The sequence below is a fragment of the Aethalodelphis obliquidens genome, unplaced genomic scaffold, assembly GCF_003676395.1.
Source record: "Aethalodelphis obliquidens isolate GAN/ISIS:26980383/991018 unplaced genomic scaffold, ASM367639v1 scaffold5, whole genome shotgun sequence".
In the NCBI taxonomy this organism is placed as follows: Eukaryota; Metazoa; Chordata; class Mammalia; order Artiodactyla; family Delphinidae; genus Aethalodelphis; species Aethalodelphis obliquidens.
In genome coordinates, this window is record NW_020837949.1 from 52142449 (window position 1) to 52156990 (window position 14542).

Consider the following 14542-nt stretch of genomic DNA (forward strand, 5'->3'; position numbering starts at 1 on the left):
AAAAATTTACATACATTAAGGTTTACTTTTTGTTTTGTAATGTTCTATGGGTTTTGTTTAATATCTTATATTGACCACTGCAGTATCATAAAGATACTGCCCTAAACAATACTGCTTCACTGACCTAAAAAATCCTTTGTGCTTCACTTGTTCAACCCTTCCCAACATGTTATTTTTCTATATCAGTTATCTCAGTTCTTTGAAAAAAATTCAAGACCTGTAATTAATTTATCCTTATATGAGTGTGTGTGTGTAATACACATGCACACATATGTATGTATATGTGTACACAGTTAACAGATTGGTTGCACCTTTTTAATAATGTAGGAATCACTTTAACTTCACTGCTAACTATGAACAGAAAGTGATACTCCCACTTACAAAGTTATCAAAGTGTCAAGAATATTGGTACCGTCATCACATGATGAAGTATGTTTGTGAGCTTAACCACTGAAGGATGTTGTATTACCTAATCTGTGTCACAAATCTGGTGAAAAACCTTCCGATTGGAAAAGTTTAATGATATCATTCTGTTTATTCCAAGGGATTGATGCTGAGTCATAGAAAAACAGACATCAAACACATATGTTTTCTTCATGTCCTCCCAAAGGCTTCATTCTCATGCCATTATTGTTTAGTATTTATTAACAATTATCTAATTGTCTTCAGGTGTTATAAATGAGACCCTAGGGCTAAAGATAGATAATTCAAGAACATGATCAATTTGCAACAGGTAGGAAGCACTAAAGCGCAAATGGAAATTATTCAGGACCTATCAGTATATAACTAAAATGATGCTCAGTAATTGCCCGGTCAATTTGCCAAAATTGGTCTCTGAATCTTCTACACTGCTGCCCAGAAGACAAATATGCTGCACTTTTTATTCTTTTAAAAAGCCAAAGATAACCTTAGTCATGTATTTAGTATCACCTTTTCATTATCTTTAAGAAGAAACTGATGAAGCAGGCTAAAGTTTCCTTGGGAGAAGTTCACATGGGATTTGTAAAAGTGCTCTGGGCTACTCCTCATTACTGGGCACCAATGAGAAGCAAGTTTTTCACTGAATGTTGAAAAACTGTGTACTTAAATCTGGTTCTGCCACTTTCTAGCTATGTTACTTGGGGCAAGTCATTTAATGCTCTAGTTTTATCAGTAAAATTGAAATAATAATACCTAGCTCATAGAACTATTTATCTATTTATTCATACAGTCAATAGATATTTGTTGAATGCCTCCTGTATGTCAGATGTGTTTTGATAGGCCCTGGAAATACAGAAAGGATCAAGAAATGTAGGTTCCTATCTTCATGAAGCTTTTATCTTGGTTAAGAAAATAGACATTGTACAAATAATCAATTGCCTTTATGAAAAATATTACATAGAATAGATGTATAGCATGTTGTGAGTTTGATGTTGTGAGGAACACACAATTTAACATACAAAAATACATAATTTGTTGTACATATTTGGTGCTCAAAAGATGTGAATACCATCTACCATTACCATTTAGGTATTCATTTACTGAGCTTGCAGTTATTGGCATCTTCTACATGGTAGTGGAATGTGTATGAGCAGGCACCATGTGTGTTTGTTACAATTAATAAACCTACATTGATATATTGTAATCACCCAAAGTCCATAGCTTACCTTAGGCGTCACTCCTTGTGTTGTATGTGATGTGGGTTTAGATAAATGTATAATGACATGTAGCCATCATTATAGTATCATACAGATTATTTTCATTACCCTAAAGATCCTGTGTGTTCCATTTTATTAATCTCTACCCTCCAACTCAGCTCCTGTCAGTCTTTTTACTGTCTTCATATTTTTGCATTTCCAGAATGTCATTTTATTGAAATCATACAGTATATAGACTTTGAAGATTGGCTTCTTTTACTTAGTAATATGCATTTACAATTCCACCATGTTTTTTCATAGCTGGATAACTCATTTATTTTTAGTGCTGAATGATATTCCATTTTCTGGATGTAGCACAGTTTATGTTATAGTTTTCTCATAGATACTCTTGGGTTTTCTATGCAGACAATTATATCTCCTGTGAAAAATGACAGTTTTTGTTTCTTTCCAATTTTTATTATTTGATTTCATTTTTTCTTACTTTATCACATTGATTAAAACTTTAAAAATTACATATCAAATTTTGTAATCATGATTATACCAGAAGAGTCAAAGCGTTTAGTATAATTGGTCTAATATTATCTGGTTTAATGTGTTTTAGAGGGAGAAATGATTTTTCAGTAGGTTTTTTGTCTTTTTATTATTTTATTTAATTATTCTTGAATCAGTTTTTATAATTTATATTTTTTCCCAAAGTTGTTTATTTCATGTTTTCAATTCTTGACAAATCATTATCATATTACTTCTAATTTCTATATTATGTACCCATTTTCCTTTCTAATATTCTTTATTAATGCCTTTGTTTCTTGAACAGTACTTGTAGAGATTTGTTACTTTTTAAAATTTTCTCTAAGAAACTTCCTTTGGTTTTATTGATATTGTCTATTCCTTTGTTTTTATATCATTAATAATATCTTTTATATTTGATCATTTTTTTCTTCTATTTTATTTATGTATGCAATATCTTTTAGATTCTTAAAATTAGCTCGGCTTCCAAAAATATATCCCTGTGCTATTGCAGAACTGATGATTTTATTCACCATCGTCCCCAGGTAGAGTTCCGGCTCCTTATCCAGGTATGCAAACCTGATCTTTCCCATCTCTGGTCTCATCCTTTGCCCTTCCAAATTGTTTTAGTTCTCCACAGGCCTCATGCCCTTCCTTCTACCTGTAATTTTGGTCATCTTTTCCTTTCCTGACCAATCCTACAAACCCTTCAGGATTGATCTTAGGTATTCTCACTAAACCCTGGTTTGGACTAAGGGCTCCACCTGTCCTGTGCACCATTGCACCTTGTGAATCTTTTCATTAAACCATTAAGTGTTAGAATTGAGTTGGTTTCTTCATTTCTGTATCTTCCCAAGTATGCCCCAACTACTCCAGGATAAGAGTCTTGTCTTAATTCATTTTAAAATAGATGTTTTATTTTGAAATAATGCCAGATTTATAGAAAAGTTGCAAAGATAGCACAGAGAATCCCTGTAAAATCTCCACCTGATTTTAGTTTCTGTAGTGCTATCATCTGTGATTTAGTTTCTCAGTGCTATCATCTGTATTTGTCAAATCTAAGAAACCAACATTGACACATTAACTAAACTTCAAACTTTATTTGGTTTTCACCAGTTTTTTCATTAATTTCCTTCTGTTCCAGAAGCCCATCCAGGATATCACATTTCATTTAGTTGTCATATCTCCTTAGCCTTTGGGGATCTATGACAATTTATCAGTCTTGTTTTGTTTATTCAGTTTTATAACCCAGCAACTAAGTAATCTAAACTGATAACTTAGAAAATAGACAATGAAGTATTCTGGTTTTGATAGTTCTGCTCTCTCAGTTTGCTATTTGCGCAGTTCTGATTTTTCTAACTGCTGCTAAAAATTTGCTGCTTTATGCTGTGCACAGATTTCTGGCCACTAGTTCCAGCTAGCTTTACCTTTGGGCTTTATGCTAGTTACTTCTCACTCATAGGCCCTTCCCACTTCTTTTGGGCCCACGGAAATTTCTTGGATGGCTTGGATGAAAAGGTTGCATACATATGGTTAAAGGTTACAGAACTGAGAAGCTACAGTGTTTCGTATTCACTGACTGCTCAATATAACATCAAGGGGTAAGGTGAGATCCCACAATTCTTTGGAGCTCTTGCATTCTAAATGCAATACACTTCACGTCCATAAGACCAGATGATATCAGACCCTCCTCAGTATTTGGTACCATCGCCTCCTCGCTGGCTACAGAAGGGGATAGCGTGCTAAGGAACATCCATTACATATACAACAAACCTCTCTTTGGAGTAAACCCCCGATGTATGGACTCTGACCTTAATTGGATCAAGCAGCAGTGAGAATGTGCCCCAGGGCTGTGTATATGGCACTGGCACCAATAATTCACTACTTGGAACAGCATCAAGTGGTAAGATGAAGAATTCTGGAAATACCTGCTCTGTAGCTTTAGGCTTAGATTGTTCACTCACCTAAAGGCTCTTCTTGAGCCCCATGAATGACAACTTTGACCTAACAGACATGCTTTTAGACAAAGATTTTTTGTTTGGATGCTTAACTTTTATTCCCTTGAAGTCTTCAATGATACATAAGCCTGCCCTAAAAGCAACGAGTGAAAAAATTACCTGGTCTAACTGGATACAGAAAGTAATTTTATAAATTTACTAACAATATCCCAATAGACTTTTCATATTATCCCCTATATAACCCTTGGACAAAAATACAATTTAGATAAACTACAGCTTTGGTAATACCTGCAGCTGAGAAATACAATAATGAAGATTATAGAGTTTTTCATGAATGTCATCCCCAAAGAGTTACAGCCAAATTATTTAGAAACTATGGGGAAAAATAAAACTCAGGATTGCATTTATATGTAATTTTATTTGTCCTGAGGCCAGCCTGACTACAGAGGAGCAAAGGCTGATGTAGGGCACAAGGTTTTGCTCAAGATAGATGTTGGACTTTTGTATGATACCTGTTAACACAGTAATTGGTACATGCGTAATTCCCTAAAAATTATATAATTACATAGGATACAAATTTAAAGCCAAATCTGGAAACCTTGGCCATCAACGTAAGACCGATAATTCACTACTGGCTCTGTCTGAAAAGCAGTTGTTTAATTCTTTTGTTCATCTTGCTAAATGTGTACACAGCAGTCCCTATCTGCCAGCACCTGTTCACAGAACCCTCTGTAGTTGGGCGACTAGTCTAGAGACTTGCACAAAGTAAGTAGATGATCAGAAGATACTTGTTGATTGAATACATGATGGTGAATTTAATTAATACGATAAGTTTAATGGAGCAGTCCAATGCCTTCCTGGACTCAAAGAATTATCTTAAACTTGAGACTGACTTTGAGGGGAAAAAAATGGTTACGATTCATAAAACTAGAGTGGACTTTAGGTGCCAAGTGAGTTTTCAGCTTTTGTTTTTGGGATAGGGGAATATTAGGTGAGCCAGTAGTACTAAACAAGATAGGTCATTCTCCATTCCCACAGAAACTCTCCCAACCCAGTCTTTTATGAACTCTCACAGGACCCCTGTAAATTGCTTCTTCACGTCTTTACTTTACCTTAGAGAATGTTGCCTCATTAACTCTTTTTTAAGCACAACTCAGATCATTTCAGAGCTGCATGAGGAAAATTTTTAACAGCTTTGTTGAGGTGTAATTAATATGAAACATACTATACTTATTTAAAGTGAGCAATTTGATGAGTTTCGACATCTGGATACACCTGCAGATCCTTCACCAGGGTGTAGATAATGAGCATAACCACTACCTCCACCAGCTTCCTCGTTCCCCCTTATAATCCCTTCCTTCAGCCCTTCCCACCCACCCCTTCCACACCACCTCCATCCCCAGGCAACCATTGATCTTCTTTCTGTCACTGTTGATTAGTTTGCATTTCATAGAGTTTTATATAAATGGAATCACACAGTCTGTACTCTTTTTTTTCTGGCTATGTTCACTCACCATAATTATATCAAAGTGTAGCAGAGAACAACAAACCTGACTCCATATTGGATCTATTCCATTAGCTCTAACCCTTGTGCTTTGTCGCCTGTGTGTAGTCACGCTGGCTTTGCACCTTTTAAAGGAATGTTGCCTCTACCCTGAAACACACATGCTAACCCATTCTCAAGGTTCTGACCTTTAAAGGTATAACACTTATTTGCAGAACAGAAAATAACACTTGTCTTGTTGGAGGTTTATAGGAACATTGTGTCCAGACCTACACTGACAGCTGCAAGAGCAAAGGATTCCTGCACCAAAAAGTTTGCAACAGCCAGCCACATCCCCTCACCTTTTAGTATAAAAGAAGCCTTAATTCTGACTTGAGTAAAATGGTTCTTTGGGACACTAGTCCACCATCTTCTCAGTCTGCTGGCTTTCCAGATAAAGTCCCTATTTCTTTCCCCAACAAATCATAACTCCATTTATTGACCTGTCCTGCAGTGAGTGGTATGAGCTTGGACTCTCTAACAAAGGTTCATCCAATAGCCTATTCCTTTGTATTGATGAGTAGTATTCTGTTCTATGAATAAACCTCAGTCTGTTTATCTGCTTCCCTGTTGATGGATATTTAGGATATTTTGAGTTTTGGCTTATATTAATAAAGTTCTGAATAAGACACCAGACTTTGTATGGGCACACTCTTTCATTTCTCTTAGGTAAATACAAGGACTGGAATAGCTAGGTCACGTGGTATGTGTATATTTGACTATTTAAGAAACTACCCAACTGTTTTCAAAAGTGCTTGTGACATTTTACATTCTGATCAGCAGCACATGAGAGTTCTAGTTACTTCACAGCCTCATCATCACTTTGTATGATAAAAATTTTTTAATTTAAGAAATTCGAGGACAACTGACCTTCTAGTGAGCAGGATGCATCCGGATCCCAGGGTGATGGCGGGGACTCATTGCTGGACCCCCAGGCCCATGGCTTCCTCCCCATTCACCTGCTCCCCATTTCTTGGCCCAGGGCTAGGGCGGGGACCCAGGACCTGGGCAACTTTTTCCCCCAAAGTCCCTGGGCCAGGGATGAACACCGGGGAGGGGAAGGGTTCCTCCCCAACACTCACTCCTCCTGGCCCATGATGGACCAGCTCAGGCACTGGAATTCGCTTTGAAGTTTCACTGATGGCTGACCTCAGCAGGCAGGCATATTTAGAAATTTTCACCAACTGAAAGACGTCCCTCCTGCATTACTTTCCATCAGTTGGACACCTTTTGTGCATGGAGAAATTTTACTTTTTTATTTCCACTGCTACAATGAAGAAACATCAGTAAATTAGAGGAATGAAAATACAGTAATATTTTAAAAAAGAAATTCTAATCAGTGTGTACAAGTCTTATACCTTCTTGGTTAACTCTCTTCCTGAGCATTTTATTCTTTTTCATGCTATTGAAAATGGGAATGCTTTCTTTTTTTAAAAAAAAAATTGAAGTATAGTTAATTTACAATGTTGTGTTATTTTCAAGTGTACAGCAAAGTGATGCAGATATATATATATATATATATATATATATATATATACACACACATACATATATATATTCTTTTTCAGATTCTTTTCCATTATAGATTATTATAAGACATTGAGTATAGTTCCCTGTGTTATACAGTATGTCCTTATTGTTTACTTATTTTATATATAGTAGTGTGTATATGTTAATCCCAACCTCCTAATTTATCCCTCTCCCTCACCTTTCTCCTTTGGTAACCATAAGTTTTTTTCCTAAGTCTGTAGGTTTGTTTCTGTTTTGTACATAAGTTCATTTGTATCATTTTTTTAGATTTCACATATAAGTGATATCATATGATATTTTTATTTCTCTGTCAAGGTTGAGAAACGTAAACAACCTACCACATACATAAAAATACAAATAGCAATTTAGACAAAATGAGGTGACAGAGGAATATGTTTCAGAGGAAGGAACAAGCTAAAAACCCAGAAGAACTAAGTGACTTGAAAATAGGCAATCTCCCTGGGTATGTTTTCTTAATTTCCTTTTTGAATTGTTCATTGTTAAGTTTATAGAAACACAACTGATTTTTGTGTATTGTTTTTGCATCCTGCAACTTTGCTGAATTTGTTTATTAGTTTATAACTCTTTTTAAACTATATGAAAGAGATCAAATAAAATCATCAAAATGGTAAATCCCTTTCTTGCTTGGAACCTTGAGAAAAACATAAATTGGATAATTTTTATAGGGACATCGAACAATATAATGAGAGGTGTCTTCAGTAGCAGTTTTATCAAAAGTTTCTTCATAGAGCCCATTATTATATCAGCCCTCAATAAAAGCTGAGGACATAATGCTATATCATAGTACTGCAAAGACATTTCTATGATTGCTTGATTTCCAACTATGACAGGAACTGGAGGAAAATATGACAGTGTGACTTCCTTGTGCCCAGGACTGATAGGCTTATTTCTGAAGTCCACATTGCAGGGATAGAAAAAAAAAAAAAAAGAACTTTGTAATAAGTTGTGAAATTATACTCAAATACTAAAAATAAGTGTCTTTTACACTTTCTGTAGTATAATACTAAATATAATTACTTTTATATTAGCCTAAAATAAGAAATGTTTTATTGATTTATATGAATTTTTGAGGAACTTGGTGTAGAAGTCCATCTCAGTTAAAGGAGAAGCTCTTAGTCTTAAAAATCTTAATTATAACCACAAGGTAGCAAAATCTTTAAACGACTTACCATTTTGGAAACTTTTGTAACTTAAATTGTGAAACTCTCAATTTCTACTTTATATCTTTTAAAAAGGAGACCCAATTAAGAATCTTTATATAAAGCACTTTAGACAAAACTTCTTAAATGAGGTGTAAACACTAAAGTAAACAGGAAGGTAAGCTATCACTGCAATAAGGAAACAAAATGAAGTGTGTGTAAAAGTGTTAATAAGAATACAACAGGCTTCTACAACACTCAGGAGAGAGATGGGGGCTTATGTATAGTCTTTTTCTTTTTAAATAAATGAAGAGAGGAATAGAATGTAGGATAATCAAAATTGCTGGGACACAGCTCTTTAAAAATAAGTTTTCAATTTGCACAACTGAAGGAAGAACATTATTTTCTCTAAAGCCTCATGAGGAAATACAAGTAATAAAGCAGTAGGCAAAACAAAATAGAAAATGTGAATGAAACAGAATGGTTTGCATTTGGGATACTGAAATCAACCAGCTTGATTTAATTATTTTGGGGAAGCCAAACAGAACTTGAAAACAACAGTATTATTTAAAAAAAAAAAAATTCATTTTATAACAAAGCAAAGATTTATGTAGTGAATTCTACCTCAATATTTATTACTGACTAAATCTGAGTAAGTAAAAGAAGAGGGAAGGGATGCTGATGCTTTTTATGGGAAAATTAAAAATGATAATGATTAGTGGTGATACTTTGTCCCCCTTTTCATCATGACTCATGAGCATGATCATTGTGATCACATGCTCCTATGTGGCCTGCAAAATCTAAAATATTTACTACCTGGCCCTTTATGGAAAAAGTTTTCTAATGCTTAGACTGATAGCACTTGAATTATCTTCCACCTGGTTGTTCCATCTGCAAGAGATATGGAATAAAAAGCATTAGTAGAAATGATTGTACGTACTTGATAATATTGGAGTCTAATATACATTTGTCATGACAATGAGCAACTTAGTAGTAGGAAAATGCCTTTTTAAGGGTTTCTGAAAGAATATAAATTCCTCTTGTTTGATAGTTTGATTTCCAAAATTCAGTAAAGAGAAATAGTATTTTATTCTTCTTTCCCAGTGACCTCAAAATCATTTTCAACCATTAATTAAGCCTCATTGCAAATATTATCCCTATTACAAATACAAAAATGAGAGCAGTGAGAACTCAAATTACTTCTTTAGAATCATGTGGTAAAATGATAGAAGGATTGGGAACAAAACAGTTCTCACAAGTCAGTATTTTATCCCTTTGATTATTCTCCAGCTCCAGCACACGGTTTAAATGCTTTTAAAAATGTTTCCATTTATTTTTTTCACCTCTTGGGATAAGAGTAAGAATACTCACCTGGGATGTTGTGACTATTTCAGCCATTACAATCAAACAAGACTGCAAAAGAAAACTTGACCAACACCTCATTCACATTCTTAATCATCCCTAGAATGTAAGAGTCAGGTGAGGACCAAGTAAAACAAAACATACAGTTTCAGAGGAAATTGGAATTATTTGCCATGGAATAAAGAAGGAATTTAATAAGGCTTAAAATGCACTAAAACTGTTCTTTCATTCCTTTCGGAAGTGTCAGTACATTGGTTGAAGCCAAGAAAACATCAAAGTATACTGAGTTGTTGGGCAAGGAGACATGGTTTCATAATTTTCATTTCATTCTGCAAGAGTAGAATCACCAAATCACTAAGATGAGAGAAAGAAGAGCCTGAAGGATTATGCCTCTTCTTGAGACTGAAGCAATTATCTGTCAATATCTGAAATTCTGCTTCTTTGTCAAAGCACAGTTCAAAGGCTGAGTCCTCCATGAAGTTTGCTTCTGCTTTGGAAGGCTTATCACACCTTCCTCTATGCTCTCTTACAATTCTGTTGAACCTCTATCACAGGGGTTCTGAGTGTGGCCCCGGGACCAAGCAACATGCTATCACCTGGAAACTTGTTAGAAATGCAAATTCTCAGACTCCTCACAGGTTTTCTGAGTCAGAAACTCAAGGGGTGGGGCTCAACAGTCTATTTGTTAACAAGCCCTCCAGGTGCTCCCAATGCCCACTGAAATTTGAGAACCATGGCTTTCACAACTTGTATTTCATTTGTGTTTTGTTGTAGCTTGCAACAGTTCCTCCAAGGGCTCTCCAAGACTGCAGGTATGTCCATTTATTTATTTTTTTAATCTCAAATTCCTCGTATTGCTAAGACCATAGAGTTCACAGTAATTTGCATTCAGTATTTACTCGATGAATGTTTGCTGTTAAATTGATATCACACTTTGGTGTTTCAGTATATCACGTTAGTTGTATTTATAAAATATATACTACTGGATCATTTTCCTGGGAAAATAGCATAGTACTTGAGATAATAATATTGCATATTTTCTCTGATCAGATGAACCCTAAAAAAAAAGCTAATGAAGATTTTCAAAGTTTGGTGTTCCTTGTACCATTCTCAGAGAAGGTTCCTTAGTGATTCTGCTATGTGCTTCTTATCCTCTTGGTGAAAGTGTAATGATTGAGTGCAAGCTTTGAAATCAGATCGATATCCCAGCTCTGCTACTTTTTCTCTGGGCTTATTCAAGTTACTTAACCTTTTTTATGCTTGAGTTTCTATCTGAAAAATAGGGTATCATGTTCATTTTGCTAAGTTGTTATGAGGTTTAAAAATACTGTCACATGTCAAGCAATCAATAAACATTTGCTGTTATTTAATTACTGGTTTTATTATTATCAACTTGAGGGAAGAACAAATATACATTATCTACAGTGAATAATCATAGCATGCTCAGCTGATTATTCTGAAAGTACTGCATAATTGCTTTAATATGAAAGAACATAATATTTCTATGCTAGGGAAAAAATGTCTGGACAATGGTTTATTCTCTAAATTGTCCAATTGATGAAATTACTATTTTCTAAAGAACTCAGTTGTTACAAATGCCCTTAAAAGAGACAACATGCTGTTTGAGAAAGAACAGTAGACCTGAAATCAGAAGGCCTGGGTTAGAGTCCTAGTTCACTTCTGGTATGGTTAGGATTTGAGTTTAGGTGACAAATCAAGGTGCAAGTTACTTAGCAAATCTGAACTTCAATTTTCTACCTCCATAAAATAAAAGCAATAATAATTTGTAAACTAGTTAATTTCATAGAGTTGCTAAAAGAAATAAAGAAATCATAAACATAAAAGTTGTTTATAAAATGCAAAGCAGTACATAAATACAAGGTACAAAAACACCTTGCTATTGCTATTATTATAGTTATTATAAAATTGAGGTTCTCCACTGCTCATTATTTGCTAGTCTCTTGTGTTATATGGACATGTTTGCTGTTGGAGTGCCAAGTGAGAGCAAATTGAGTAATATTCTTTCTTAAATTTATTTTTTAAATTATTTTATATTGGAGTGTAGTTGGTTTACAGTGTTGTGTTAGTTTCAGGTGTACAGCAAAGTGATTCAGTTATACATATGCATATATCCACTCTTTTTCAGGTTCTTTTCCCATATAGGTTATTACAGAATATTGAGTAGAGTTCCCTGTGCTATACAGTAGGTCTGTATAGCAGACCTGTTGTTGATTATCTATTTTGTATATAAGTAGCGTGTATATGTTCATCCCAAACTCCTAATGTATCCCTTTCCACCACGTTCTTGTCGATGTAGTCATACCTGCTAAGAATGGGGTTCAGAACTTTGAAACATTTCACACGTGCTAATAAAACGCTATTGGACGCAAATGACTTCTGCTCTGACAGCTGACCCTGCTTGGATTTAAATTGGTGTCCGTGAGGAGTGTGGCATTGCACTATATCTTTCAGGGCTATCAGATTCTCTGCCTTTGAAGAGAAAATGTATTTTCTGACTTACTGTCACTACAGTCCTAGTTAATCATTTCCCTGGTGCTTCTCTTTTATGACTCCAGACTGTGCAGTAGTTGTGCCGCAAAACTACATTCTCACAGGGCTCTTGATTTTATTTGAAGTTTTCGTGCTTATGCTTGAGTTTTCTATTTCTTAATATTTATGAATGGTCCCACAAATCTGATGGCAGTTTTAGAATCAGCCAAGAAATCCCCCAGGATATCTGATCCGGCTATTTTTCTGAAAGAACAGCCACCACCAACCCCTCTCCTTTGCTTACTCTGGAGGTTCAATCAACAGAACCATAAGACGCATGCCTGAAGTCTGGAGCTTCTCTTGCTTTTTAGATTGAGGGTTGGAGATAGATCCAGCGTAGCCACTGGGTATACTTAATGTGATACATACATCAAGGGACGTTTCTCTAGAAAGGCAGACAGAAGGGTAAAGCTTGGCTCCCTAGGGTATAAGACCTTGATAAAGAGCGATCTCAGCCATTGAGAATCCAGCTCAGGGTTGAAGTAAATTCCAAAACCCAGTTGGGATGGAGGGTCTTGACCTGGATACTAAGGAATGAAGAGAACATAAGCTGTGCCCACAGGGATAATACAGTATGTGAAATACAGAAAAGCATGAGAGGACAAATGAAAGTAATATTAATATAACCATGTAGTATATTACGTTTCTTCTGTATACTTCTCTGTATCTTCCAAATTTTATGTGGTGGACATGTATTATTTTTGTCAACAGGACAAATGTGCTGTGAGATATCTGAGGAAATAGTGTAACTACTTACAAGCTTCTTTCCTTCTCCATCCTTGTATTTCCAGAGGCTAGTATAGTACCTGGAATGTTGTAGGCACTCAATAAATATTTGCTGAATGGAAGAATTAATTCATCTTAAAAAAATGTTGCAGAGAATTATGTCTCATATGACCATGAATATATTGAAAAATATGATGAAATGGATAACATTACAATATGTATGAAGTCATTGGATGGTTTTGGTCACGAGTGATATAACGTGAATAATATTTTACAAAAAGATCACTGGATACTGTGCAGAAGTGACCTTTGGGGAAGAAAGCAGAAATGTTTGTCCAATTAGAAAGCTATTCTGTATGATAAGTGTGAACCGAAGTGTTTGGTAAGGAATGGCTGCTGTTAATTGTATTTTGGCGTAGCACTACAGTTCTTGTTAGCAGATTGGACATAGGCTGTGGGCAACAGAGAGTGGTAAAAAATGACTGCAGGTTTTTCGGCGTGAGCTGCAGGATCAATGATGTATCATTTCCTGAGAAGGAGAATAGTGGCGGGGAGGATGTCTGGGGGGAAGGGGAGAGTACATAATTCTCTTTTGGTCATAATACATGTGAATTTCCCGTTATATATAAAAGATGCTCAGTTAATACAAATCTTATTTATTTATACAAATCTCTATGGTTTAGGAGAGAAATCAGAGCTGAAGATATAATTTGTGTGTTGTACTAAACCATGGGACAGGGTGATTCTGCAGATATATATATGTGTATACACACACACACATATACATATATACATAAAGTGAGGGGAGAGAGAAGGAGGGAAGGAGGGAGGGGAGGGGAAGGGAGGGGAAGAGAGGGAAAATGATGCAGGTGGGTGACAGGTTAAATGCAGGAGCGGTATCCTGAAAGAGCAAAAAAGGATAGGATCCAGGGGCTGAGAAAAATGTTTGGATTTACAAAAGATTAGAGACAGTACCTTATAAAAGCATGGGAGAGAAAGGAGAGTATTTACACACACATGTAGGGAGGCCAATAGGCAGATTAGGTGATTAGAAGATTGTCTAACCGAGAGGGAGTGAGGAGTGAAGGGAGTGTATCTGCAGTTTGGATAAAGAGAAGGTCTGAAATAATATCTTAGCATGTGGGAGAACCAACTGACTATGACTAGACACGTGCTGAGGGTCTGCTTGAGATTTGTGCTTAAAAATATTGGGTGAAATCAGTGAGCAAGGTTGAGTGCTTTTCCTTAACAATTCTCTGATGCTTAGGTGCAGGTGTGGAATAGGAAGACAGTTGGATTTAACCAGGGCTTACATTCTGTAAAATGAGTATGATGGAGTGAGAACAAGAGAATGGAGGGGATATGAAAAGGAGTGATTTACAATTACAGTGAACACCCTACTTTACTGTATAATGTGAAAATTTCTCATGTCGATCAATATTCTTATAAGATTCTAAGTATACATCCAAATCAATTTATAATATATCCAAAGCATCCCATCAATGCATAATCATTCTTTGATGTCTATCAATATCGACGGTGTCTTCTTTTTGTACTAGAACTCTTTAC

At 35.5% G+C, this 14542-nt stretch overlaps 1 long non-coding RNA gene across 1 annotated transcript in view; it reads left to right on the forward strand.

Moving 5' to 3' along the window:
- The window catches only part of LOC113618331 (uncharacterized), a 283065-nt gene that overhangs the window by 200946 nt on the left and 67577 nt on the right, over positions 1-14542 (forward strand). The window contains exon 4 of the long non-coding RNA XR_003431973.1: positions 10472-10509. This is a non-coding gene — a long non-coding RNA (uncharacterized LOC113618331). The remainder of the gene's footprint in view (positions 1-10471; positions 10510-14542) is intronic.